The 26256-nt window shown below is 51.9% G+C and overlaps 2 protein-coding genes across 2 annotated transcripts in view; both read left to right on the top strand.

Moving 5' to 3' along the window:
- PRKCA (protein kinase C alpha) overlaps window positions 1-26256 on the top strand; it is a 546763-nt gene that overhangs the window by 375321 nt on the left and 145186 nt on the right. The window lies entirely within an intron of this gene.
- CACNG5 (calcium voltage-gated channel auxiliary subunit gamma 5) overlaps window positions 2290-26256 on the top strand; it is a 30479-nt gene continuing 6512 nt past the window's right edge. Inside the window, exon 1 of the mRNA XM_054573068.1 lies at window positions 2290-2426. The gene's annotated coding sequence lies outside the window, so the exon portion shown is untranslated. The remainder of the gene's footprint in view (window positions 2427-26256) is intronic.

Genomic DNA, 26256 nt, shown 5'->3' with positions numbered 1-26256 from the left:
CGGGGCCTGGCTGGACCTGCCCCACTCTGAGACACAATTGGGCATTTTCCTTGACTTGAACACAAGGCACATTTTGCTAAGCTGGATGTGCTCATGTGTGTGTATGTTTCTAATTAAGACCTAATGAATGAAGCCATCAGATTTGTTCAGATTGGCCCAGGATTCAGAAAAAAAGCTAAGGTTTTATGAAACTTCTCAATCCATGTGGAATGCATGAATTATTGAAAGGATAGAAAGAGACCCAGGCATGAAGGGCTGCTCCATTATTAATCAGGCCCAGAGTCCCCAAGTCCCTAAGCACAGCTGCTGGCTTTGACACCTACAGCATTTTCCCATTACGTCAACAGCGAACATTCAAACGCTCCACACTGGCAGCCTCCGAGCTGGGCTCTGCCCACGCCATCCACTGCCTGTCTCATTACCTGAACCAGTCCAAGCAGAACGGGGGCCAAGGATATTGGTATTTAGTGCCCACCTGCCTCTGCTTCCTAGCGCTCTCTGCTCGCAGGCCCCCAAGCTGTGGTCCAAACTCTTTGAAAGAACTGGAAACCCTTTCACGCTGACCCCAACTTGCCCTTTGGTTTCATCTCCATTCTCCACCCCTGCCTTACCCCAGAGCATTTGTCTTTCCCCGAATGTAATTCCATATTCTCAGACCTTTGCCCACGCTGGCCCCTCTGCCTGATTCGCCTTTCCCATTCCTTTGTCTCCCCGGTGAGCTTCTGCTCATGTTTAAGACCAGGTCAGAGGAAGGGAAGCCCATGTGGGAGACATTAGCTCAGTGAGGTGTCACAATAACCCACTGAGGTGTGTCTCATGACCAACACCAGCTGCATAATGTGTGGGGTCTGGTGCGAACTGAAAATGCTGTGCCTTATTTAAAAATGACTACAATTTTTAAGGTGGCAAAAGCAGCCCATTAAAGCAGGCCTAAGGCCTTTCTGAGAGCAGAGTCATGTGCGCAAGTCCCATGCCCGCAAAGGCAGCCCTGGTTTTAGAGGAAGAAACTGAAGCTCAGAGGGGTTAAGTAACTTGCCCAAAGTCACACAGTAAGTTAGAAGCAGAATCATGTTGAATCCCAATTCCTTTTCGTGAGGTCTCCCCACTTGCTTCCCGCAGAATGATTGGGAGAGGGGAGGCTGTGAGCACCCCTAGAAACTATTTTCCTTTCAAAGGGTGCCTTCTGCAGGTAATGGGTCTGTTGCTTCACCGTGGGCACTGCAATATGACCAGCATCGCCCCAGACAAAGAGCGCCTGGGGAGCACGCAGGGCGCTCTAACATCCCTCAATCAGACCGTGAGAGCGGGCACCCCCTGCCCCGGGCACCCCTGCCCTCAAACCCACGCCAGGCAGACTGCTGTCCCCCGAACACACTCTGCAGCTGCCTGAGGACATGGCTGCCGCCCAACAGAGATGATCCTGCAGGACATGGATCCCAGGGCAGTGTCTCTGATCTTTGCTGGGAATATTAAATGCAGACCTTGAGGAAGATACATCTCCTGGCCGCTCTACCCATTTTTCATCTTTTCATATCACTTATCCAGCTTCAACAGTGTTCTTTCTTTTTTTCTTTTTCTTTTCTTTTTTTTATTTTTATTGTTTTTGGTTGTGGTTTCCCCTTAACAGTTTTGGCCATTCACTCAACAAATATAACTAAACACCTACTATGTGCCAGGCCTTCTGCCTTTAAGGAGCAATTTGCTTAGCACCATACAGGCATACGTGCTTTGAAGCACGGTCCCGGAGCCGCAGAGACCTGAACTGCAGTCCTGGCTCTGGCAATTTCCAGCTGTGTGTCCCGAGGCACATCCAGTCGTTGCTCTGCGCCTCAGTTCTCCCATCTGCAAAATGGGACTGCTGTGGGGGCCAAATGACTTAATACGCGCAAAGCGCTTTGAACAGTGCCTAGTGCACAGTAAGTGATCAATAAATACTAGATGTCATTGTTGTGGTTATTATTAAGCAACAGTAGCCGTAACCCCTGGCATTTGAAGGTAAGTCTGACCCAAGGCTCAGGGGTCTCAGCCGAGTCCTATACGGTCTCGGAACGTCTCTCCTTCCTACCCCAGCCCCCAACTCCCCACCTGCATACTCCACGAAGGTGCTTCCCCGACCGGGGTTCTGCCCCGGGTAGGAACCCAGCGTCTGCAGGGCCGAAAAGCCCGCGGGAGCTCGCGACGCGGAGGCTGGAAGGCCCCGCCCCCAGTCCCGCCCCCGAGCCCGCCCCCTGCCCACCCTCCCGCTCAGAGTTCGCAGCTCGCGCCGCGGCGGCTGCGGCCACGGTCACGGTCACGGGCGCGGAGCGCGGTTCGGCTGGACGACACGGGACAGGCGCCCGGGGAACCTCGCGCGCATCCTACCGCCCGACACGCGGAGCCGGCGAGGAGCATTGCACCAGCATCGGGGGCGCTGCCGCTCCAGCGAGGTAAGAGCCGGGAAGACCGGGAGACACCGGGTCTCCCAGCCTGGGGGCGGTGGAGGACAGCCTCCCGCCGGAGCCGCTTCCACGACGCCGGGCCGCCCCCTACCGCGGCCTCCCCGCCCCGTTACCGCGCAACCAGGGCAGGGGCCATATCGCCCCCTGCGCGTGCCTCCTGGCCGCGGGAGCGGCGAGGGCCGGGGCCGCGTGGTGGGGAGCGTGAGCGTGTGAGTGTGTGACTGTGTGTGTGTGTCTCTCTCGGGGATGTGCGGGGAAGGGGTGATACCTCCTCTTTGCCAGCGCTGCGGGTCAGGTCTTGCTGCCTGTTCCGAAGCTGAAGGCAGACTCCCGGAGTGGACTGGAATGCTTGGTACGAATTATCCGGATAATGCGGAGGGCGAGCCCACCACCACCTGTTGAGCTGGGCTGTCCACGCGCGTCGGATGTCTCACTTACCACAGCCTGCCTGCCGGGTGATCTCACTTTCCCAGCGGTGCGATCGCCCCGCCGGTCCGCCTGCCCCAGGACTTTCCCGCCGGGCTAACGGGACAGGGAGGGCGCCTGGGTCTTGCCGGGTAGGAGAAAGTGTCCCTGCCAGCCGCCACTGAGCAGAGACAGACACGCGGGGGAGAAGGAGGTGATGGCAACGGGGGCCACCGGCAGATGCGCCCCCAAATTTCTCCGGTCACTCCAAATCCCCCTCATTTTAATCACTTGATTTGTCTCTGCTCTCATCCTAATTTGACCATTGATGAAGATGCAGTTTAGTAAAACCTTGTAAGTGAAGTCAAATTATCGCCTTCTGGGACTGATGATCAAATTGCCACTTCCTGGACTACAAAAGACTTAACAGAGAATTCAGGAACCTGGCTGGGGAGGAAAGAGGCACGTGTTCTGAGCCTGGCCAGCGCGGGCAGGGTGCCCCTCGCCGTGCTGGGTGTAGCCACATGCTCCCATCTGCCCCCTAGAACCTGCCAGGCACATCGGTGTCCCCTTTTATGGTTGAAGAGGCTGTTGTTCAGAGAAGGAAAGGGATTCACTCACTTGGCACTGGATTATCAGTGACCGGATAAGAGCAGGTCTCAGGACAGGATCCCCAAATTGGAGCCTGTCTCGATTTGGCAGCCGTCACACTCCGACTGTTACAGTGCTGGCTTCACCCCATCCCGGGGACCACCCTCCCGGCCACCTCGGGCTCACTCCCTCATCCCTGCAAACCCTGGAGGGTTGATAGATTAACATCCCAGATTGCTCTGGAAGTGGGCGAGGGGTGACCGGCCTGGATTCGCTGTCCCAGGTCCAGGACCTCTCAGGACCACAAGCAACTTGGTGACAGGTTGGTTGCACCTTTCTGCTGATACCACAGCCAGCCCTGCGTGTTGGAGTCCGCCTGAGAAGCCCTCGCTGTGCCTGACTTTCCTGCTAACTTGGCAGCTGCAGGTAGCTGGGGGCATCCCGTGTCAGGCCCAGGTCCCTAGGGGGCCCCCCTCTCACATGTGGGAGGTGTGGATGCCCCGAAGGGCAGGGTGGAGCCAGGCTGCCCCATCCACACATGTACGGTTTGCAGGAGCCTGGCACCCTGGTGGGCTGCACCCACGGCGCCGCCAGCAGGCAGCAGACTTGTGACTGTCAGCCGTTCTCAGGTTGTGAGTACAGGTTCCGTGATTTGGGGCTGAGATGGGAGAGGGGAATGCAGAGGGAAGAGGTTGCCTGAATTATTCACTCTTGGCTGGAGGAGGCAGGTCTTCTGTCGGAGTGGAAAACGTGGGCTCCAACCCCACCTGGGTCCCTGTCTGGGAGACTCAGTTTCCCCATCTGTGGCGTGGGGCCGGGGTTTTGTGTAAAGTAAGGACACCGATGCCCATGTCAGCTCATCAGAGGTGTCCGGAGCTGGCTGCCTCTGCTTCCTCTAGTCCCCAGCCTGACTCTCAGACATGGAACCTGAGGGAGGCGACCCTGTGCCTAGGACCCCTCACACCACCCTCAGAGCTGGAGGAGTCGCGGAGACTTTTGTGTCAAGGTGGCTCACAGACTGAGCTTGGATTCCCAGAAAAAGGATGGAAGACTTGGAGCCCGGTCTCCACCAAGCCTTACCTTGGGGGGAGTTGGCGCTTTGCCTGGAGCTTCCGGCCCTCGCTGTCCTCCTGTGCCTACCCACACAGCCCCCGGCCCGGTCCCAGGAGGCCGCTGGGCACCAGCCTGCTCTTTCATTTCATCCTAGGGTTGGGGTCAGCCTGTCTCCCTGGCGGAATTGGGGCCAAGCTACTACCTGTGACTTCAGAGGCGCCAGGAAAACCCCGGCCCACCAAATGCCATGCTGTGCCCCCAAACCTAGCTGTCTGCTGCCTGATATCCACCATTAGACTCATTCTTTTGGTCCCTGGGCTTGTGCCTAGTGATGGCAGCTACTAAATCTTAGCATTAGTGACTTGTTTCAAAGCTTTCGGGACCTGTGAGGGGAGAGGAAGAAGGCAGAAGAGAGAGGGGAGGAAAGTTAAGGTGGGGAGAGGAGGAAAGAGGAGGGGACACTTTCCCAGCCTCAGGGTTTGCAGAGAAGGGCCCAGCTGTGAGCCCGAGGAGGCCCTCGGGGGGAGGGAAAGCTTAGGGGCGGGACGGGGCAGGCAGCAGGCCTGGAGAGCTATGAACTCGAAGTGGGAATTCCTGGTGGGAATGTGGGCTGGATCGCCTGCTAAACGCACAGGTGTTGGATAGAAGCTTCCAGAGGCTTCCAGTCCTATGGCTGGGTGAGGCCTTGGCAGCCTGTTTCTGGAGGTGATATAGGGGTCTCCTCTCCCCTCCCCGGAGCGTGGCCACGTGGTGGTTAATGTATTCCATAGGTGGTGTGCTCTGCATTTCCAGAGCCTGGGCTAGTCAGCTGGCTGTTTAAAACTGTCCGTGGTAATTTGTTAGGTCAGCAAAAGGCTGGGGCTGAGCTGCGTGGGGAGGTTTCAACACCTGTGCCTCCCTGAACATCCCCACAGCCCCCGTGGCACCCTGTCTCCAAAACACCAGAGGTCACTGAGCCCTGTGGGTTCCCTTGGCTGGGAGAGGCAGCTGGGGTCCCCCTAAAAGACCATGCAGGTAGGCACACAGTCTGGAATTTTCCAGCGTGGGGCAAGGGCTGGGGGTTCTGGGAGCGAGAACTGACAGGCCCTGCCCAGGAGCCCACAGGCTGGCCTTACGTGGGGAGAGCCCTTGGGCTCTACGGGGACCTGCAGCGTGGGCTGGTCCTGGCTCACGACAGCCCCGCAATGAGCGGTTTGCAGCCCGTCTGCCTGCGGCCGAGGGCAGCGCTCAGCCCAGAGCGGGAGAGTCCCAGGTCAGCAGTATGACCTGTTGGCCGTGAACTCCCACATGTAGCCCCTTCTTTAATATTATTCTCAACTATGTCCATTCTTCAGTAATAGCTATGATGACGACATGACAGTAGTTCTTCACTCTTCCCTCGTAATAATTTACGAGCACCTGCTGTATACATGCCGGCTACTGTTGTAAGTGGAGGGCGCACGACTGTGGCACTGTTGGCATTGAGGGCCCAATTATTCTTCGGAGAGGACCGTCCTGTGCACTGTAGGATGTCAGCAACACCCCTCCTCCCAGTGTGACAACCAAAAATGTCTCTAAATGGCCCCTGGGGGGTACGGTCACCCACTGTTGAGAACCATTGGGAATACAGCTATGAACAGAACAGACAGAATTCAATGCCCTTCCCTTAGGAACAAGCATTCTGTAGAGGGAGACGGACAATAGACGTGCTAAGGAAGGAAAATATACAGCAGACTGCGTGGGGAAAATGCCGGAAAGAAAGACAGGGCAGGGTGGAGATTCAGAGAGTGTGGGGGTGGAGTTGCCATTTTCAAAGGGGCCTCAGGGAAGGCCCTACCGGCAGGTGACATTTGAGCACAGACCAGAAGGAGGGGAGGGAGACCAGGAGAGGAGGGAGACGCGCGCAGCTGGGGGAAGGCGTCCACCCCCGGCCCGGTCAGCTGTGTGAGACCGATGGGACCGCTCCTAAGGCAGAGCTGAGAGAAGTGGCAGGGGCCGTGGGTGGGCCGACAGACCACGGGTGAGTGGGACAGAGGCCCCAAGAGTGAGTAGCTTTCTAAGGTGCTGTCTTGTGTCCCACATGTCAGGCAAATAAAGGGACTGATGTTGGGACATTTCCAGAAGGTGGTAGCTGATGATAGCTTCATCCCTTCTGTGGCATTTGGTTTGTACCTGGCAGTTCTGTGCTAATAATAGAAGTGAACGTTCAATAGGTGCTACCACACGTGAGGCTTATCATGTGAAAGCCCCCTGCCGTCCGATCCTTAGGAGACACGCCGTGGTGTCTGGCTCCTTTCACAGTCCAGGACTGAGGCGCAGCTGGACAGCGTCGGCCTGGGGGTGCGGCCCCGGCTCACCCTCTCCAAAACCAGGCCGTGGATGGGTGGGACATGGGCCTGGAGCTGGGCCGCCTGGTGTGATCTCAGGCAAATTATTTTACCTCTTTGAGCCCCAGTTTCCTTAATTCTAAATGAAGGGGAGAGCAGTTGCCACATAAAGTGGGTGTGAGGATAAAATTAAAAGGGAGACAACAGATATCACACATCAAGCAATGACAGGAGGTATTACATACATGGTGGCACTTGCTTTGTCTTCCCGGCCCTGTGGACACTGAGCCCGTCTTACTCCCTCCATGATGGCTCTGCTCAACTTGGTGGCTGGAAAGAATGAAGCCAATGGATCCTTCTAGGCCACCTTGTCAGTTAACCAGCCCCAAAGCCATGGTCAAGTGTAAAGGGAGTGGATACAATGGCAATAGCTCCTACACATGTCCCCTCCTTTAGATCTACTGTGCTGAGCGTTCGACTGACATTATCTAACTGTCAAGCAACTCTTTGAGGTCCTTGTCATTAACCATATGTTATAGGTGAAGAAACTGAGGCACAGAAAGGCCAGATGACTTGCCCACAGCCACCCAGTTCATAAGTAGTAGAGCCAGTATTTGAACCCAAGGAGCTCAATGTGCTTACTGAGACCACTGGAATTTGTAAAAGAAAAATGTAACTAAGTCATTGGGCATGGCATCTGTCTCTCACAAAATGCCCTTCTCTTTCCCTTCATTTGAAATGAAAACTCTTCTCCAGATACATGCCAGGTGATATAATGGACGCAGCATCTCAGGTGCCACCTCCTCCAGGAAGCCCTCCCAGAGGTTCCCCACTTCGGGTCCCTTGTTTGTTCTTTTGGAGTATCACCTCCATCAGCCAACTTGCCTGCAGCACTGCCAGCATCTGCCCCTCACCCACTACCCTACCAGGCCAAGGTCTTGCCGAAGGGTTGCTCAAAACCTGCTTGTTGAATGACATTTGCCCCCACTGGTCACTGAAATCAACGCCCAGTGCTTCCTTTGCCCTTTGGAGATCTTGCCAGACCCACGGAGCTTGTGTTCGCCAGTGCTAATCACGCATTCCACAGAAGTCAGGTCCCAGGTGTTCAAGGCAAGCTCTGGAGTTCTGTCCCTGGGGTCTCAGGCTGCTCAGGGAGACAGTGAATCGTCTGATCCACAGTAGAAGCTGATGGACCTTCCAAGCCTGTCCCGCCGTCCTCTCAGGGTGCAGCATGAGGGGACGTGTGAAGGCGCAGGGGCAGCAGAGGCTGCGCTCTGCAAGTAGAGGAGCTACGTACCTTCTGTCAAGGCGAGGGAAGCTGCAGTTCTCCGGGCAGGTCCTCTGTGCCCAGGCACCTCGCAGCCAGCCTTCCCGGATCCCCTGCAACCCTCCCCAGCTCTTCCCTAATTGCTTATGTGCATACATTTTCCTTAAATTGTGGTGAATCATAGTCTTTGCTATAAATAAATACAATCCTTAGGGGTTTTTATTGTGATAAAATACACACAACATAAACTCTACTATTTTAACCATCCTAACGTATACAGTGCAGTGGCATTTAGTACAGTCGAATGTTGTGCAACCGTCACCACCATCAAGTCCCAGCACACGGCCCTCACCCTAAGAAGAAAGCAGTCCTCCCTTCCTCCCCCCACCCCATCCCTGGCAACCCACTCTCTACTTTCTATACCTATGCATTTACCCGTTGTGGACATTGTGTATAAACGGAATCACAACATGTGGGCTTTTTGCACTTTGCATTATATTCTCCGGGTTCATCCATGCCGTAGCATGCATCGGCACTTCATTCCTTTTTTATGGCTGGGTAATATTCCATTGTGTGGATATGCTACGTGTGTTTATCCATTCATCAGTCAATGGACATGAGCGTTATTTCTACCTTTTGGCTGTTACACATAATACCGCTATGAACATCCAGGTGCAAGTATTTGTTATAACGCCTGTCCCCAGGTTTTTTAGGTATATCCCTGGGAGTCCAATTGCTGGGCCGTGGGGTCATTGTATGTGGGACTTGCTGAAGCGCCACCGAACTGTCTTCCGCAGCTCTATTTCACACTCTCATCACCTTCCCCGCATTCTCGCCAAAACTTACTCTTTGTCCTCAAAACCTTTAGAACCATGGTTGCCCATATTTTGTGAGCACTTGGGGGCTCTGCACCCCTGACTGCTGACCTCTTCTCCTCCAGGACTCACATAAAGCCGGGGTCAAGGGCTTACAGCTCCTGGGTGTCACTCTGTCCCTGGCTCGTGACTGCCCCTGCTCTCCACTGCCCACTGCGGCTTTTCCTCCAAACGGGGGCCCCACTGAGGATGGTGCTTGGCAGCACTGTCCTGGCTCTCGTGGGCAGCAAGTGTTGTTGACCATAGAGCAGCACCTTCCCATGGGGTGGCATACCCGGACACCCCAGCCACTGCCCTAGGAGGCGGGTGACTTCTTGTGTAATCTCACTTGGCCTCAGACTAGGAGACTACTCCCTGGTGGGTGACCTTCACTTGCACCTTTTCATCCCAGAGGCGCCAGGGCCCTCAGCCAGCCAAGCCCCACTCTGCAGAAGGAGCATGCCAGGCACTCCGGGGCTGACGGGCACATGGCACCAAGGCCAGCCCCACCCTGCTAGGGCACAAGGCATCAGCTGTCCTCTGGGCTCACAAAGAAGAGGACCACGCTTGGGGCTCAGCCCCTCTGAGCTGTGCCTCTGGGTCCCTGGCTCTGAGTGCAGTGGCAGGCACGTGGTGCTGTTGGACCCCACTTGGCCCTCGGCGCCCACATGCTGCCCCTCCCTGAAGCCTGCCTACAGGACGTTGCTCCGGATTTCAGGCACCCCTGTGCCCTTCCTCCATCCCACCCCACAGCCCACTTCCAGAACCTTGAGGCGGAACAGCTGCCGTGTGCCAGGAACTGAGCCAAGCCCCACATACGGTCCCAGGACCTGGCTTTAACAGCAGCTGATGCCCATACCACGTGTGGCTCATGTACCTCATGCACCCCTCACCTTGTCCCTGGGACAGGTGCTGTGACTGTCCCCATTGAGGACTAGGCTCTATAAATTCAGACTAAAGTGTTATTGGCTGATAGTGCTGCTTGTATCACTGGGATTTCACTCAGCCTTGAAGGCATTTGAGCCCAAGCTGAGGAGGAATTTCTGTGTGTGCAGGAGAGATGAGTTTGGGGCTGTGGTGTGGCCCTGGTTTCCTTCTTTGACCTTCTCCCAATCACCTCCCCTCAAGTTGGTGACCTGTGTCCAGACCCTGCTGCGCAGGCCCGAGCGCTGCGAGCAGAGAGGAGCCAGGACATCCCAATCAGATAAATGGTGGCCCAGTATGCATTGATTGAGAACCCATTGTCAACCCAACAGCCAGCAGGCAGTGGCCAGCCATTACGGGGCCACCGCTGGGCTCACCCAGCTTCAAGCTCAATTAGAATCAGAAAGGCAGCCAACGTTTTTTTTCTGTCCTGCGGGTGCAGAGGGAAATAACGCACAGGAGGCACAATATAGAGACATCATTCTCCGTTATTGATTTCCTCCGCTCCCTCTCCCTTCCCTCCGGATCGGGACGTCTGTCTCCCTCCTGATGAATGTGTTGTTGTGGGAAGAATGAGGAACACTCATCATCTGATGGGCCTGCGGACACTGCACTGGGGAGCGGGGGGCTGCGGAGCCGGCGAAGGAGCAGCGAGGGTGGGGGGGCGGCGGGAGGCAGAGAGAAAGCAGCAGCCCTCCTGTCCTGCCTTCCTACCCCAGGGAGGGGCAGAGCCAGCACGGATCGGCCCAGGGTGCTCCCTGACCCCGAGCCCTAGGGATTACGCTTCCTGGCTGAGTGGCCCCCAGTGCTCTGTGCCATGGGTCTACATGGGAAAGCACCCTAACTCTCTATAAGGAGAATGAGGGGAACACAGGGTGAGGTCTGTGCCCCAGAAGACACAAGGTCAGGCAGGTCCCATCCCAGCCTCCCCAGGCAGGATGCCTCTCTCGCCTCAGTTTCCTCGCTTGCAGAATAGACCGTGCCATCCGTAACAGCATCTTCCTAGGCTTGATGTAAGCATCCAGTGTAAACATTTGGTGAAACATCGTGAATGCCAAGGGTCAAGGTCAATGCAGTCTGTTAACAAACCCTTCTGAGCCTGTTTGCCTGGTGACTCACCCCATTGTTTTCCAGGCTCCTGGATGTGCGACCTTTGTGGGTAAGATGGTCAGAAATACAGTTTAGATCATTGTGAAGGTCTAGAGTTAAATTAATCTTCCAGGAAGTGGGTTTCAGTACCACACGGCAGCTGTTCCGCCTCAAGGTTCTGGAAGTGGGCTGTGGGGTGGGATGGAGGAAGGGCACAGGGGTGCCTGAAATCCGGAGCAACGTCCTGTAGGCAGGCTTCAGGGAGGGGCAGCATGTGGGCGCCGAGGGCCAAGTGGGGTCCAACAGCACCACGTGCCTGCCACTGCACCCAGAGCCAGGGACCCAGAGGCACAGCTCAGAGGGGCTGAGCCCCCAGCCTGGTCCTCTTCTTTGTGAGCCCAGTACCACTGGAGAATTAAATTAGTCCTCCAGGAAGTGGGTTTCAGTACCACTTGCAGCCAGTCTGGCCGGGAGCTGAGTTCAGTGAATGGCGAACCAGCCAGCAGAGGTGAGAAAACAAATGGATAGTCAGCCTGCCTGCAGCCCCACAAGCCCCTCAGCTCCTGGGAGCAGGCTGCAAGTGGACATGGCTTGCTTCACTCACTCCTGTGCACCCCTCTTGGCAGCCCCATCCCTGCTCCCTCTGCCTTGGACCAAAACTCATGGTGCGGGGCGTGCTGAGGACCCCACTAACAGCCTGCGGAGCTCTGTGTGACTTGCGCTTTTGCAAACCGAGGTCAGCCGCCCATTAAACTACGGAGCTGAGCACTCCGCATAGCAATGTATATTGGACACAGTTAAATAATGAAAATAAAAATAGAACATTGCAAAAGCCTGGGGCAGGCTGGCTTCTGCCCCAGGAAGAAGCAGAGAAGGCCATGCCAGGAGAGAGGCGGGAATTCACTGTCAGCCTCCCTCTGTCATGAAGCTGCTTTAAGAGTATTCGTTTTTCTTTACGTATAAGTCATCTTTTGTTAATTTTTAAATTAAAATTTGTGTAGACCCACACACATGAATATGCACATACACCCCGACTGGAGAAATAATTTGTGCTTGTTATAGCACATTGGGAAATGCAGAAAAGTAGAAAGAGGCAGTCTTCCCTTCCCACCCCTACTCTGGGATGCTGGGTGGGGGTGTTAGAGATTTCTGGTACCACCTCTAGGCAAGAGGGGAAGCTGAAAGGTAGGTACAAATTATACACGTCAGTGCACGTCAGTGTCAGCAACAGAGTAAGCTCAGCTAACGCATACCCATCCGCCTACCAGCACATAAGAAGGTTTTAAAATATACAGCTGACTCTTAATTAAAGACTGAAGTCCTCAAGGAACTCAAACCCAGAGCCTCCAGCATGTGAACTGACACCAAGGAGGGCCAGGAGGTACTGGGCCCAGATATGGCCATCGTAACTCAAGTCTGAAATTTTAATGCCTACCCAGAAACAGGAAGATGTGGCCTTGGGACCTGGCAAGGCCAGAAGTTGCCACTGAGACCCCTCTGCGAACTGGAGGCTAGAAACCTGCCCACTCAGGAGTGGGATTGCTGGATTTTGTGGCAAGAGCACACTTGACTTTATAAGAAACTGCAAACTGTCCTCTAAAGTGTCTGTACCATTTTGCATTCCCACCAGCAACATATGAGAGCTCCAGTTACTCCAAATCTTTGTCAACACTTACTATTGTCAATCTTTTTCATTTTAGCCACTCTAGTATGTGTGTAATGGTATCTCATTGTGGTTCTAATATAACCTTGATGATGACACTAAACAGGACAATGGGAAAAATTATAGGTCAATCTTGCTCATGAACATAAACACAAATGTCATAAATGTAATATTAAACTGACATTTGTGTTTATATTCATGAATGAGATTGACCTATAATTTATATATATTATATATCACAAAAAAAGCAAAGTTTATTCCAGTAATGCAAGAATGGTTTAACATTAGAAAATCTATTAATGTAATTTACCTTATTAACAAGTTATAGGAGAAAAATAAACATATAAATCTCCATAAAATGTGGACAGGATGATAACAATCAGTATGGCTAAAAAAGAAAAACTTATTGCAAACTATCAATAGAAGACAACTTCTTTTCCCTGATAAGCTACATTTTCAACAAATATCCCACTTTAATGGTAAGTGTTACAATTACTCTCTTGAAAACCAGGCCAACCTTGTCTATGATCCCCTCTGTGTGCTGGAGTGCCTTGCTAGTGCACTGACATAAGAAAAAGAAATAGGAGGTATAAGGACTGGAATGAAAAACTATGAAAGAAAAAAAAATAAAAACTACAAAAGTGTCAACATTCACAAACTGTAGATCTTCTACATAGAAAAATCTAAGATACTCCTTCCTGTTCAGCAATGTTGCTACATACAAGATCAACATACAAAAATCAATAATAGTACAGTGCATTCAAATATACTTAAGAACTTCTCAAAATATACCATTAAGTGAAAAGAAAAGCAGCAGACTGTGAGAAAATGTTTTAGCACATAAATATGGCAAAGGTTTAATAGCCAGAATATTTCAAGAATCCCTAAAAATTAATAAGAAAAAAAAAGATGAACCCAATAGAAAAATAAATGGGGAAAAGACAGACGCTTCATAAAAAAGGGAACAGGAATGTGACTAGACATGAAAAGATGCTCCATGTCACTAGTAATCATGGAAATGCATGTTAAGATGACAGCAAGACACCATTTTGTCCCCACTGTGTTTGACAAAAAGCCTGACAATACCATAGGAAGCAACAAGAACTCTTACACACTGCAAGCAGCAGTGCAATTTGGGGCTGCTACTATGGAAAGTGATTTGGCATTGGCGATTTGTAGTAAAATAAAACACAGTGTCTAAGTCACTGTGCTCCTCTATGTCATTTCATTCCTCAATGACCCCCGCAATCAAGCATTATATTAGCGCCACCATTTATATCTTTACTGAATGGGGCTGAGAAAGCTTAAAGCTTAAGTGTCTCGCCAGAGTTCACATAAGCTCTGAAGCTACACATTCTTCCTTCTACCCTCTACACAGGCAATGGTTGTGTGAGTGGGATTGAGGCAGGGATAGGTCTCTAAATCTGCCTGTATTTCGCTTGTAACCTGTGAGCTCCCTCCTAGCTGTGCCTTGGGGCTCCAGGCTGCAACACCGCAGCCAGCCAGCAGGGGGCCAGCCAGCCACCCACCCTCTTTCCTGATAGGGCATTGTCCCTTAGCTCCAGGAAGACAGCTACTTTTAAAAAGGGAAGGGATCGTATGTCATTTAAAGAAAAATGTGGTGTATATTTATTAAACAGTAAAATAAGAAGAATAAACAAATTCATCCTCAATCCTACTATCAAAACACCACTATTAAACAGAATTTTTGTTTTACGAATTAGCAAATTATCAATATTTTGTATTCTGCCTTATTTTTCATTTAACATGATCTTATCAGTATTTTCCATTAATGACTAAACAATAGTCCATTGAGTGGATAAACCATAGTTCCTATAGCCCTTTCGGGAAGACATTTCAGTGGTTTTGAGTGTTGTGCTACTGCAAACAACAGTGACTTTTTGTGTACTTTTGTACTTACATCAATTTCCTTAGCAGCAATTCCCAGAAGTAGAATTTGGGAGACCGAGAGACATGAAAATGCTTAAGGCTCAATGCATGTTGCCAAACTGCTTTCCGACAGGGCTGTGCCACTTTATGCTCTGACCAGCAGAGCACAAAAGGGACTGTTTCAGAGGTGACACTGGTTTTTCTAACGTAACTTCTTATTTTCAGATAATTGTAGATTCGCATGCAGTTGAGAGAAATCATACAAAGAGATACCTTGAACCCTTTATGCAGTTTCCCGCGATGGTAGCATCTTGCAGAATTACAGCACAATGCGCCACGCCCACGGTACTGAGGCAGCTGCAGTCAAGATGCAAACCGTTTCCACACCCCAAGGCTCCCCCACGTGGCCACACTGTCCTCCTCCCACCTCCTCTCATTCCTAGTCCCAGCAACCACTAATCTATTCTTCATTTCTTTATTTTTGTCATTTCAAGAACGTTATATAAATGGAATCATGAAGTGATATTTTTAAGGAAAATTACTGTCCAAAAGCAGATGAAGCAAACTTACAAATAGGAGAACTACAGGAAACACATTCTTGAATTGCCTAGTCTCTAGACCAGCACTGTCCAGTAGAGTATAATGAGAGCTTCATGATGTAATTTACATTTCTCTATATTTTGCTTAGCCCGATATGCCATTTCAGCATATAGTCAGTGTTTTAACGCATTGTCAATGAGGTATTTTACATTCTTTCTTTGTACAAAGCCTTGGAAATCTGGTGTGTGTTTTGTACTGATGGCACATCTTGGCCACATTCCAAGTCTCCAGAGTCCCATGTGGCTAGTGGCTGCCATATTGGATAGCTCAGCTCTGGTCCAAACTGAACTAAAATCAAACTGTGAGGGACTCCATGTTGGGTAGCGGTTCTCAACTTCAGCTGCACATTGGAATCACCTGGAATTTTTTATAATACTGATGCCTCGCCCTCCCCTACACCCATCCCACAGAAGGTCAGATGTAATTGGTCTTGGGAGCAGTCCATCTCTGGGATTTCTTTACAACTCTTCCAGGTGATGCTCCCGGGCAGCGGGATTGAGGCCCACTGGTATAAAGGCCTGGGGTTGCGCCCTGTTCGATCCCGCCGTGCTGTAGGATTCTGGAAGAGGTCCCTTTTCTCCTCTTAGTTCCTAACCTGCCCCCTTGGAGAGCAGGCACTTTCCTCCTTAGCAGCTCTGAAGGCGTCTGTACTGCCTCCCCCCCCCCGCCCCGCTGCCCCAACCCCTGGCCTGCCAAGTGCCATCCTGATCTCTGCCTGCCCAGCCGGGAGGCAGTTAGCAAGGCTGGTATAAAGTGAGATGCACACAAGCTTCCTCCCCTGTGGCTCCCACCCCGCCTGCTCTGTCTCGGGACCCCAAGCATTTTCCACTCTGGGGTCAGCCTCCTTGGTAGCCGGTCCGGCTTCCTTCCTGGATCAGGAATGAAGATGAACATTTGCCCAGAGCCCATGGCCTACTGCATGTCACAGAAGCCTCACAGCTCCCCTGTAAAGAACTGATCATTCCTGGGCGATGGATGAGACTCTGAGAGGCCGAGCCAGCAGCCTGAGGCCCCGCATCCTCCCCAGCAGAGTCAGGACTGGAAGTCAGACTCCCCACCCCCGCCCCGGCCGTCCCGGAGGCCTCGGCGAGCAGCAGGGGCGGTGACAGCCGGGCTGAGGCTCGCGCTTGTCCTGCCTTGTGCTGCTTTTTCCAGACCAGTGCCTTCCCATGCCCAGCGGCTCTGGGCCTGCGAGGTGGTGTCACTGGCTAAGAAGCAGAGAGAGCGGCACCCTTGCCTCCTCCTTGCCCCGACCCATCCCCCACGGGCCTGGTGCACAGCGAATCCCTTCCATCTTCGTCCTTGGCTCCCTGCCCAGATTTTTAGTTCTGTCATCCAATCAGCAGATATTAAAGTCTCTTAAAAAATCATAAGCACCGTGGCTTTACCTGCCAAGAGCCATGAGGCATCTGTGGGGGCAAGGACTCTGGGGTCAGCAGCGGAGCCCTCCAGGGGTCGCTGGACTTTTCCTCTCCCATGGGGCCCTGTACCTCCTCACTCGTCGAGGAGTGGGGGCACGTGCAGGACCAGGCCACCGGGGTCTCGGGGTGGCCCAGGCATCATTTCATCTTATGTCATGGGGGCAGATGGAGGAGCAGGAAACATTGAGTTGAGAACTGACTCCTCAGAGAAACACATCAGCCCTTTCATGCTTTTCTCTCCTTGTACCTCCCGTTCAAGGCTCTGTCCCTGAAGTGGCTGGCACTCCATCTTCCTTTATGCACTAATGCTGGGAGGGCTGGAACTCTGGGTTTGTGGGTGTCACTTCTGGACCCACAGCCACCTGTCTAGCTCTCTGTAGGACCGAGGGCTCAGGGTTCAAAGGGGCAGGGATTCGGGGCAAGGCAGGGTGGCGGCGGGCAGCCTGGGCCTGTGTGCTGGGAGCCATTAGAATCCTGAGTTAGGGTAGAATGTGCTAGAGGCAGGAAAACGGACTGGCAGGAGGTATTTATAGAAACACACCCGCTGCTTTGTAACCTGGCCAGGCCACACTGATTGTCTCCCAAGGGTCCTTCAGCAGCAGTGTTTCAGCAGGGCAGTTCCCCCGGCTCCCCCATCCCACCTTCCTCCCTTTTCCCAGAAGAAAGAATCAGCAGAAAGAGAAACGTGTCTCTTGCCATGGCTGGTGTGGGCCAGTGGATTGAATGCTGGCCTGCGAACCGAAAGGTCGCCGATTTGATTCCCAGTTGCGGGCCAGGCCCCCAGTTCAAGGGCATAAAAGGGGCAACCTATCAATGTATCTATCACATATCGATGTTTCTCTCCCTCTCTCTCCCTCCCTTCTCTAAAAATAAATAAAATCATTTTTAAAAAAAAGAAAAGAAATGTCTCTCTTGAAACATAAATACTAACTCTGAGCATAGAGGAGGGATTGGACAGAACCAAGAATAACTGAGTCTGGCCAGGACCGCTCAGCTCCTTTCTTCTCCTTCCCACTCCAACTCCACGCTCACCATTTTATATGGAAAAGGCCTGGGTTGTCCATCCACCTGAGTGATCCAAAGGCCAAGCAGAAAAGTACATGAAACCTTCAGCCCTCTTATCTTAAGCAAGAGGCTGATGATATTGAACAAAATTAGGTCCAAGTTTCCCTTTGACTTTTCAGAAGTGAGAATTTCCAAAGTGATGAGCTAAGCAATCTGTCAAAACGACTTCTGCAGCTTCACAGGATAAGGGGAACGAGAAGCAGTTTTGCTTAGCAGGTAATGGGGCCAGATTGCTGGGTTCAAATTCCAGCTCCCTTACTTTCTATCTGGTGACCTTGGCCAGATGGCAGAACCACCAACCCCCTCATCTATAAAGTGCAGATAATGACCACAGCTAAGATTGCTACGTGCACCCTGTCTGGTATGGCTCAGTTATTTGGGCATCGTCCTGCAAAGCAAAAGGTCACTGGTTCAATTCCTAGTCAGGGCATGTGCCTGGGTTGTGGGTTCAGTCCCCAGTCAAGGCATGTTTTGAGAGGCAACCGATTGATATTTCTCTCTCACATCAATGTTTCTCTCCCTCTCTTTCTCCCTCTCTTCCCCTCTCTCTAACAATAAATGAATAAAATCCTTTTAAAAAATTACTTTGTGCACTTACTATGCACTAGACTAGAGCCCCTATTTTAAGCTGGTCACATGTGTTGGTTCATTTAATCCTCATCCCCTTTTGATGAAGGTACTACTAGTATTATCCTCATTTTAAAAATAGTGCTGATCACAAAGGGCTGTTTCGAGGATTAAGTGAATTAATACATGTAAATTGCTTACAGCAGTTTCTGGCACGGAGTCCTGATCTGACAGACGTCAGCCGGCAGGAGCCAGGGAGACAGAAGTACACAGAGGAGCAGCCGACCCCAAACCAGGATCCCAAGGAAAGGAGAAACTCGTGGGCTCTGCTTTCCCCACAGGCTTTGGCAGCCTGGGTCTGATGGACAGCCAGTGTCACCAAAATTAGATCAAATCTGAACATTCTCCCTGTCTACACATATTAAGGCTCAGGGTAGGAAGTCATTTTCCATTTCTCGCTGGCTCTTCTCGTGCCCGGTAGCCATGGGGGTTGAGATGTTACGGGTGAGGCAGGCGCTGCTGGAGGTGTGAGTGGGAGGAGGCAGCCACCAAGTGGGCATCTAAGTGCCAACAATTAAGACTTGGTGTCACTGAAGGAGGTAGTGTGCAGCCCTGGTTGCAGTTGTTTTACGTGGGATGGAAAGGAAGAAGGAAGTAGGCAGCTTTGCATTTTCTAAAGGGGATGTTGGTTTCTGCAAATGGTACAACATAAAACTCCATATCTGCTGGGATGGAACTTAGGCGGTAGCTGCTCTCTTTGTGGGACTGGTGTTTAGGGTTGGCCAGGACCTCTGCTATTGCACCTCTTCTGCTGCCGGGGCCCCCGATGTGGCCCACAGCAGGGGTGCGACGTAGCTGGGCAGAGGGGAGGGTGAACCTCTATCGTTCATGGCTGATAGCGGGGCTGGGAATGAAGGACGTCACAGGTCAGAAGGACAGAAGCCCCAAGGTACAGACATGTTTGCTCAAACTCAGTAGATTTATGGAATGGTCTTACGGCTTATTGTTCATTTATATTTTATATCGTATGTCCCATTTGTTAAGAATAATTTTCGACATCAAAAACCCACCTCTGTGTTGTTGAAGAGAGGGTGCAGACTGTTTTATATTTCTGGATCAAATGGAAGAGAGGGCTGGTGCCCGCAGCGGCGTTGGGGGAGAAATGCACAGAGCCTGGGCTCGGGGGCCGAGGTGCCTAAGTTTAAATCTATGTCACTATGTACTGGGTGACCACCGTGTCTTCATTCTCAGGTTCCTTTATGTAAAAAACAATAATCATAATGTGACTTGGCCAGATGGGTATCAGCATGAAAATATGGATGCTCGGTGGATAAACAAGCCCAATAAGGGGCGACAATCGCCGTCTTCCCCATCATTGTCGTCACTGTGTGCCCCATTCTGACACGCGCTAACATCCTGTGAGCCTTTGTTGTGCGCTTGCACCCAATGTGCTTTCATCACGTGGCCTGTGAAATAAAAATCACAGTCTCCATGGCCTGCAGGGCCACCAAGTCAGCTGCGGGCGAGTGCCCTTTGCATCATTATGCAGAGCAGTTTAGCTCCTCAAATGAGAAAAACCTAAGATCTCCAGTCCGAAGCCTTTGTTGATATGAGGTGAGAGAGGAGACAAGAAAGCTGATACTTGGTGTGGGGGGAGGGTGCGGAGGGATGAAAATTCTGCCTGGACGGGACCGAGTGTCCTGATGAAAGGGAGGCTGGAGAGCTGGATAGCGAGGAGGAAGTCTGGGCCATTTTGTTCCTTTTCAGGGACAAAATTACCCTGTTACATCTGCCCTGATGTTCGCTTCTCTTTGGGTGTCAGCGTGTTATATTCTGATTGCAGCATTTACTGAGCTGGTATGCAGTGGCCCGGCCTTATGCAATGACATTTGCATAAATCCTCACAATAACCCCTAAGAAGCTATCCCTGTTTTCCAGGTGAAGAGACCAAGGCTCAGAGTGGTCATGTGATTTGCCCAGGGTCTGAAATGAAAGAACTGGCCTTCTAATTCAGATTTGCCTGATCCCAAAGCCCATAGGCCATTCGCTTCCCCAGAGAGCTGTAAATTCCAGGGATTGAACTATGACCCCTCAGACCCTCCATCACTAAGTTACATTCTCAACCATTGCACCTGGATATATCACGTACTTAGGCAGTTAGAAGAAGATGCTTATAACTGAGTGAAAAAGTTGCCTTGGTAACTTCTGCTATATAGCAAATTACCTCATAACGTAATGGTATAAAACAACAACTAATTTATTTTGCTTATGATTTTGTAGGTCAGGAATTTGGGAAGTGCTCAGCTGGGCAGTTCTTTTTTTTTTTTTTCTTCTTCTTCCCCTAGAGAGAGGGGATGGGAGGGAGAAAGGGATGGAGAGAAATGTTGATCAGTTGCCTCTTGAACATGCCCTGACTGGGAACAGAAGCCACAAGCCAGCCATGTGCCCTGACCAAGAATTGAACTGGCAACGTTTTGCTTCGTGGGGCAACGCCCAACCCACTGAAACACACTGGTCAGGGCTCAGCTGGGCAGTTCCTGCTGGGGTTTCTCATGCAGGTGCAGTCAGACATTGGCTGGGGCTGCCATCATCCAAAGGCTCAACTGGACTGAATGTCCAGGCCATTCCTCAGATGGTTCGATTCCATGGCTGGCAGCTGGTTCTGGCTGTTGGCTGGCCGCTCAGCTGGGCTGTCAACCAGAGCACCTGTGAGTAGCCTCCAAAGCAGTGTTCCCAGCCAGAGGTGATTTGCCCCCACCTGGGAACGTTTTTGTTTATTACAACCGGTGGATAGAGGCAGGGATGCTACCAAGCATCCCACGCTTCCCATGACAGCCCACACAACAAAGAACTGTCAAGCCCCAAATGTCAGCAGGGCCCAGTTTGAGAACCGTACTCTAAGGCATGGCATTCTCAGAGGGGACTGGACTTCTTACATGAGTGCTGGCTTTCCCCTGAGGGAGTTCCCAAGAGAACCAGGTGGAAACTGCATCTCCTTTTATGACCCAGCCTCCGAAGTCACAATGCATCATTTCGGTGTACGCTATTAGTCGAAGCAGTCCCACATCTGCCTAGACTTGAGGGGAGGAGACGTGTGTCGACCCCACCCCCCAATAGGAGGAGTGACAGGAAATTCGTGGTCGCTTTCTAACCATCATAGAATGTAATGGCATTCAGCACAGTCGAAGGCAGACAGGGCCATCGAACCCCTGGTCACCCACTCACCCTGCTGGGAGCTGGCCAAGTGGATGCCAAGTCCCTAGACCAGCTCATAGGAGCAGCTGCTGTGAATGTCACGAACCCCTGCTCCCTGAACCCTTCAAGCATTGCTATGGTTTCTCTTGGCTGGTAAGGAACTGAGATCAGGGTTTTGCATTGGACTATCTTTCCACTTTCTCTCCCTTTCTCTCCAGTTAAACTACCATCCAGTCCTCCACCTAGGCTCCCACGCACACCTGTGCCCTCACCTGTCTCTGAGCACCGAAGCACAGTTCTGCAAGTCCTTTTGTTGTTGGCGTGGGCAGGGAAATGTGCCATTAGTGATTTAATTCTCCACAAGACATTTCTCCCTAATTGCTAGTCATGGGATGATAATTAGCAACTGTTAATTCCTGATAATTAACAAGCTAATACTTAGAGGTAATGGCACCCGGGTAATCATCTTAGAAATCTGAAAGCTGCCGTGCTTCTGCGTCTGGGCCCCAAGCCCCAAAGGGTAACACTGCATTTCAGCAGCTCTAGCCCAGGAGTTAGCTGGGACCCTGCATGCGAGTCCAGCGATCAGAGAACTAATGGCTCTAGTCTTTACTTCAGTTCTGTACTTTAGATATAAAAATAATCCATGTTTTTTAGAAGCTTTGTTGAGCACAGGAAAGTAATAAAGAAAATCAAATATACATAAACTTGTTACCTAGAAACATCCACCATCCACATTTTGGCTTACTTCTTCCCAGCCTATGAATTTTTTTCACAGTTGAATTCTTGTTAGACATGGTTTCACATCCAGCTTTATTCTTTTTACATTATAGCATAAACATCTTCTCTTGATGGTAGCAACTTATAAAAACTACCTGCCTTTTCCATCAGAAAAATCCAATGGCCTTGCAGATGAAGATGGGATTCGTGGGAAGGAGAAGCAATCGTGTAAAAGCAAAGACTTGCACAAAAGTGTGATTATGTGGGAACTAGAACTTCATCCCAGGCCATGTCTTCAAGGGGCCCCCCATTTCTGCCCCACCGACAGAAGACATCGGGTGCACACACATGCAGTTCCATCGGAAGAAAGACAGGAAGGCAATGAACTAAGAATAATCGTGTTTTCAGAATGGGGCAGTACGGGTAATTTCCATCTGCTGCCTTATAATTTTCCATGCAGCACAGGAGGAAAAAAGCATTGAATCAGCATTCAAAAAATTACCAGCCCACACTTTGGTCCCTCCAGGGGCCTGGCTGGGTGATCGCAGGTATATCTCCCCTCTGGACCCTGATTTTCTTACATGCGGTGGGAGAGAAACACCAGTCTTTCCACCTTACAGGGTGGTTTGCAGGATCAGAAGCACCGAGTCAGAGAGCACCTGCCGAGACTGCGTGGGCGGGTGGGGCGGGGGCGAGGGTGGACGGGGACTGCCGCGAGTGAGCCCAGCAGGGCCAGGAAGCAGCCCTTAGGTAACACTTGGTCATTTCAAAGACCATCTTTCAAGTATTGTGTCACATAAGTTTCTAGATTCCCTAGTGACCCACTTTAGATGTGCCTCTCCACCCCAATGCTTCCAGAACTGTTTCTTCAGTAGGAAGATGCTATAGCCAGAGCATAGACCTTGGGATTAGACCCAGGTTTAAATCTACAGTCTGTCCCCTACCTGTGACATCCTGCAGGCATACCTAACGTCTCAGAGCCTCAGTTTCCCAATCCACAAAATGGGGCAAATGCTACCTACTTACGGGATTGTTGTGAGGTCCTGAAGCTACCATGCATTTGTCAATAAATACAATTTCATAATGGTAGTGTAACTACTCTTGTGTCATGAATAGGATTGTCACTTTTCACTCTGTGCGGAGTTCTGTAAATTTGTCACGTACTCTGGAAGGGGTCCTCCCCCCTCCCCAAGCTCACCCCTGGCTTCAGGCTCTGCTGTTGCGGAGTTTCGCAGGTCAGGCCGACTTCAGCCTCTTCTATTTCTTGTGTTTATAGATTCACATCCAATCTCCTCCCCACCTGCATCTTTCCAAGCCTCCAAGACCCAAATCTTTTTTTGTCTCGCTGCCAAGCCTATTATTAAAATGGGCTGCTCAGCTCCGGCCGTGCCTCAGCTGCCATGTTTCAGAAGCCCTGATCCATCGGCCTTACAAGAACAGGGGCTTATTCGCCCATTGTGCTTAAGACTAATTCCTTACACCAGGACAGCATGACAGGTTTTTCAAAACCCTGTCATAGCTGCCGTGATGTTTAATCTCCCAGCAGTTCGGGGAGCTGAGCAGGGCAGGCCTTGTGATTCTTCATGCAGGGTAGCCTCGTTCCCAAAGTGGGTTTCCAGAACAAGACACCACTGTGTGGGCAGATAAGTTTGGAAAATCCTGGCGTGAGTGAGGCTTCGGGACAGACTCAGTGGCTGGTGGGCTTGGGTTTTCGAGGCTTTAACATGTGAATGTGCAATGAGACTCTTCAAGACCTAGGTGCAGCGCTTTCCAAGGTATTTTTCGCCAGAGTCCTTTTTGCTAGGATATCCCAGGGCAGTTTTGCTCTGTGGAACCCACTTTGGAAGACCCTCATAGGGATGGCACGAGAAGGGGCTTGAGACTGAGGCGGGGTGAAGTCCAAATGTAGGCTCCGCCACCTGATCTTGGTGGCATGATCTTGGGCAAGCTTCTTAGCTTCTCTGATCCTCAGTTTGCTCACCTGTACAAGGGAGGTGGTGGTAGAGTTGTGGGAATTGAAACGGAGAATATAGTGCTTAGCAGGATGCCTAATGGTGATAATAAATATTCAGTAGACTTTACTTTTATCATTCTCCTCCTCTGTGTTACCCGGGAGAAAAGTGGGCCCCAGAGCGGTAGATTTTCCAGTCTTCCACAGATTTAGTGCCGAGCTGGGACACAGGCCAGGCTTCCTACCTCGCAAGGCTCTTTGCCGCAAGCGGGGCTGTGTTCTCATCCAGGCACCTCACCCTTGGGTTCTCCTCCCCTTCCCTTGCCTCCAGCAACCGTCCTTGGTTTCTAATTCCATTCTCTCTGGAAGACACTGGGGCCCTGGGAGCTTCAACTGTAAGTAAACGTACTTAGCCAACCACGAGAAAAACCTTAGTTATCACTCCCCCATCACTCTCCAACCCACCAATCCATGCAGTGGTTTCCCAGGGCCCCTCTGGGCAGCCTGCTCTGCCCGCCTCCCCCCACCGTGTTCCGCTGGCCAGGTGGGTCCCGCCCCAGAGCCACGCCCTGATGCTGTTGTTTCAGCCTTTCCCAGCTCGTGAACTCTGCAAGCCGCGCCTCTGAGCCTTCGCCTCTTCCGCAGCAGTGAGCGCAGGGCCCCGCACAGCAGGTGCTCTGAGACACACCTGTTTCCCAGTAGGGAGCAGAGCCTGCCGGCTGGGCCTCCCACCCCACTGCGTGGAAAGTGACTTGGCTTGGTGCGGAGGGCTATCTGTTTTGCATTTCATTTTCCCTTCTTCATCAAAGCTGGTTCAGGAAGGAGTGGCCTGGATTAAACCCCGGTGCTCTTGGCCTTGCGGACAGGGTATATCAGGTTCCATGGGCTCACACGCAACTCCAGGAGGCAGATGGGGCTCATTCTATAGGTCAGTCAGCCCTCCCCATGGTCAGCTGATAGGGCAGGGCCGGTGCTGTGGAATCAGTGCCAGGACGTCCCCCTTCCTGCAAAGAGCACCCATTTGCCTCCCCTTCTCCTTTCCCCGCTCCTACAGCCAGCTCAGATTCTGCAGGTGATTTCAACAAGGATATGATGCCATGCCCTGGGTAGGGCCCCTGGGTCACCACTGAGTGGCTATATATCCCCAGCGCAGGTGCTGTGACACCTGACACTTGCCTGAATGTTAACATCCTGTTTCAAAATTCCTGGCTTTGCATCATTGCACAGAGTTGATGCTTTGGCAATGTTGCAAGCGTGACAGGTTTAGGCGAGGCACACTGAGTTGCCCAGGCCCCATTCTCTTCTGGAGATGGCTCTGCCTGACCCCTCAAGGCCCCGGGGGTGACCCTCTCTGGGCTCTCATCACACCCTCGCTTCCCTGTCACCTGTTTGCTTGACACAGTTCTTCACAGACTTCAGCAGGTATACAACTCAACGGGGGTCTTATTCCCATGCAGACTCTGAGTTACAGAGTTGGGAGAGCCGAAGCATCTTTGCAGGGCATGCGACTGGTCCGTGGTTCACACTTTGAGTAGCAAAGACCAGTCCTTCTCAACGTGGGCCGCACATTAGAATCACTGGGAGCGCCTGAAAAACACCGTTGCCCTCCCCTGAGCCCCGCTGCACCAGGGTCTCTCGGGGTGGCACCCAGGCAGTGGGGAGTACCAGGCAAACCCTGGGTGACCCCAGATGGCAGCCAGGGGTCAGAGCCCTGAGCGGGGCTCTGGGCTCCGTCGGGGTCGGCATTCCCCTCCCTTCCTACTCAGGTTCCCCCAGCTCCGACCCCAGAGCCCGCCCTGGCAGGTATCAGCAGGAGGCTAGAATAGACTCAGCCTCTCTCTGGCGGCTCCGGAACTGGCTCCTTCCCATGCCATAGTGTGCTGAGCAGGGAAGAGTCAGGCGGTTTCTAATTAGGAGAGTTTAGGAGGCCCGTTGAACTTGGACTGTGTGGGTGTGGCTTCTTTACTTCTGTTGATGTAGAACTATATCCAATCGCACGCAGCCCATGAGGACGACATGTTCCCAAGAAGCCTTCTCTGCCCTCTGCCTGTTCCCAAGGCTGCCGCCACTTCTCCCCCTGGCGGAGCTCACTCCTCCAGCCCTCTTCCCTGCCGCAGAGCTCTTGGGCAGGTCTCTAGCGCAGCCCCCCTGAAGCTGCATTGTAATTGCTTCGTGGGCGCCTTTGTTCTTCTAGGGGGGGAGTCTTCAAGGGCAAGGACAGTGTCATGTTCAGTGTCATCTTTTTATCTCCCACTTT

Source organism: Pteronotus mesoamericanus, unplaced genomic scaffold (genome assembly GCF_021234165.1).
Source record: "Pteronotus mesoamericanus isolate MK-2021 breed Mesoamerican mustached bat unplaced genomic scaffold, CSHL_Meso_final contig_246, whole genome shotgun sequence".
Classification (NCBI taxonomy): domain Eukaryota; kingdom Metazoa; phylum Chordata; class Mammalia; order Chiroptera; family Mormoopidae; genus Pteronotus; species Pteronotus mesoamericanus.
Note: the sequence above shows the minus strand (reverse complement) of the source record. Positions and strands in the feature narration are given on the sequence as shown.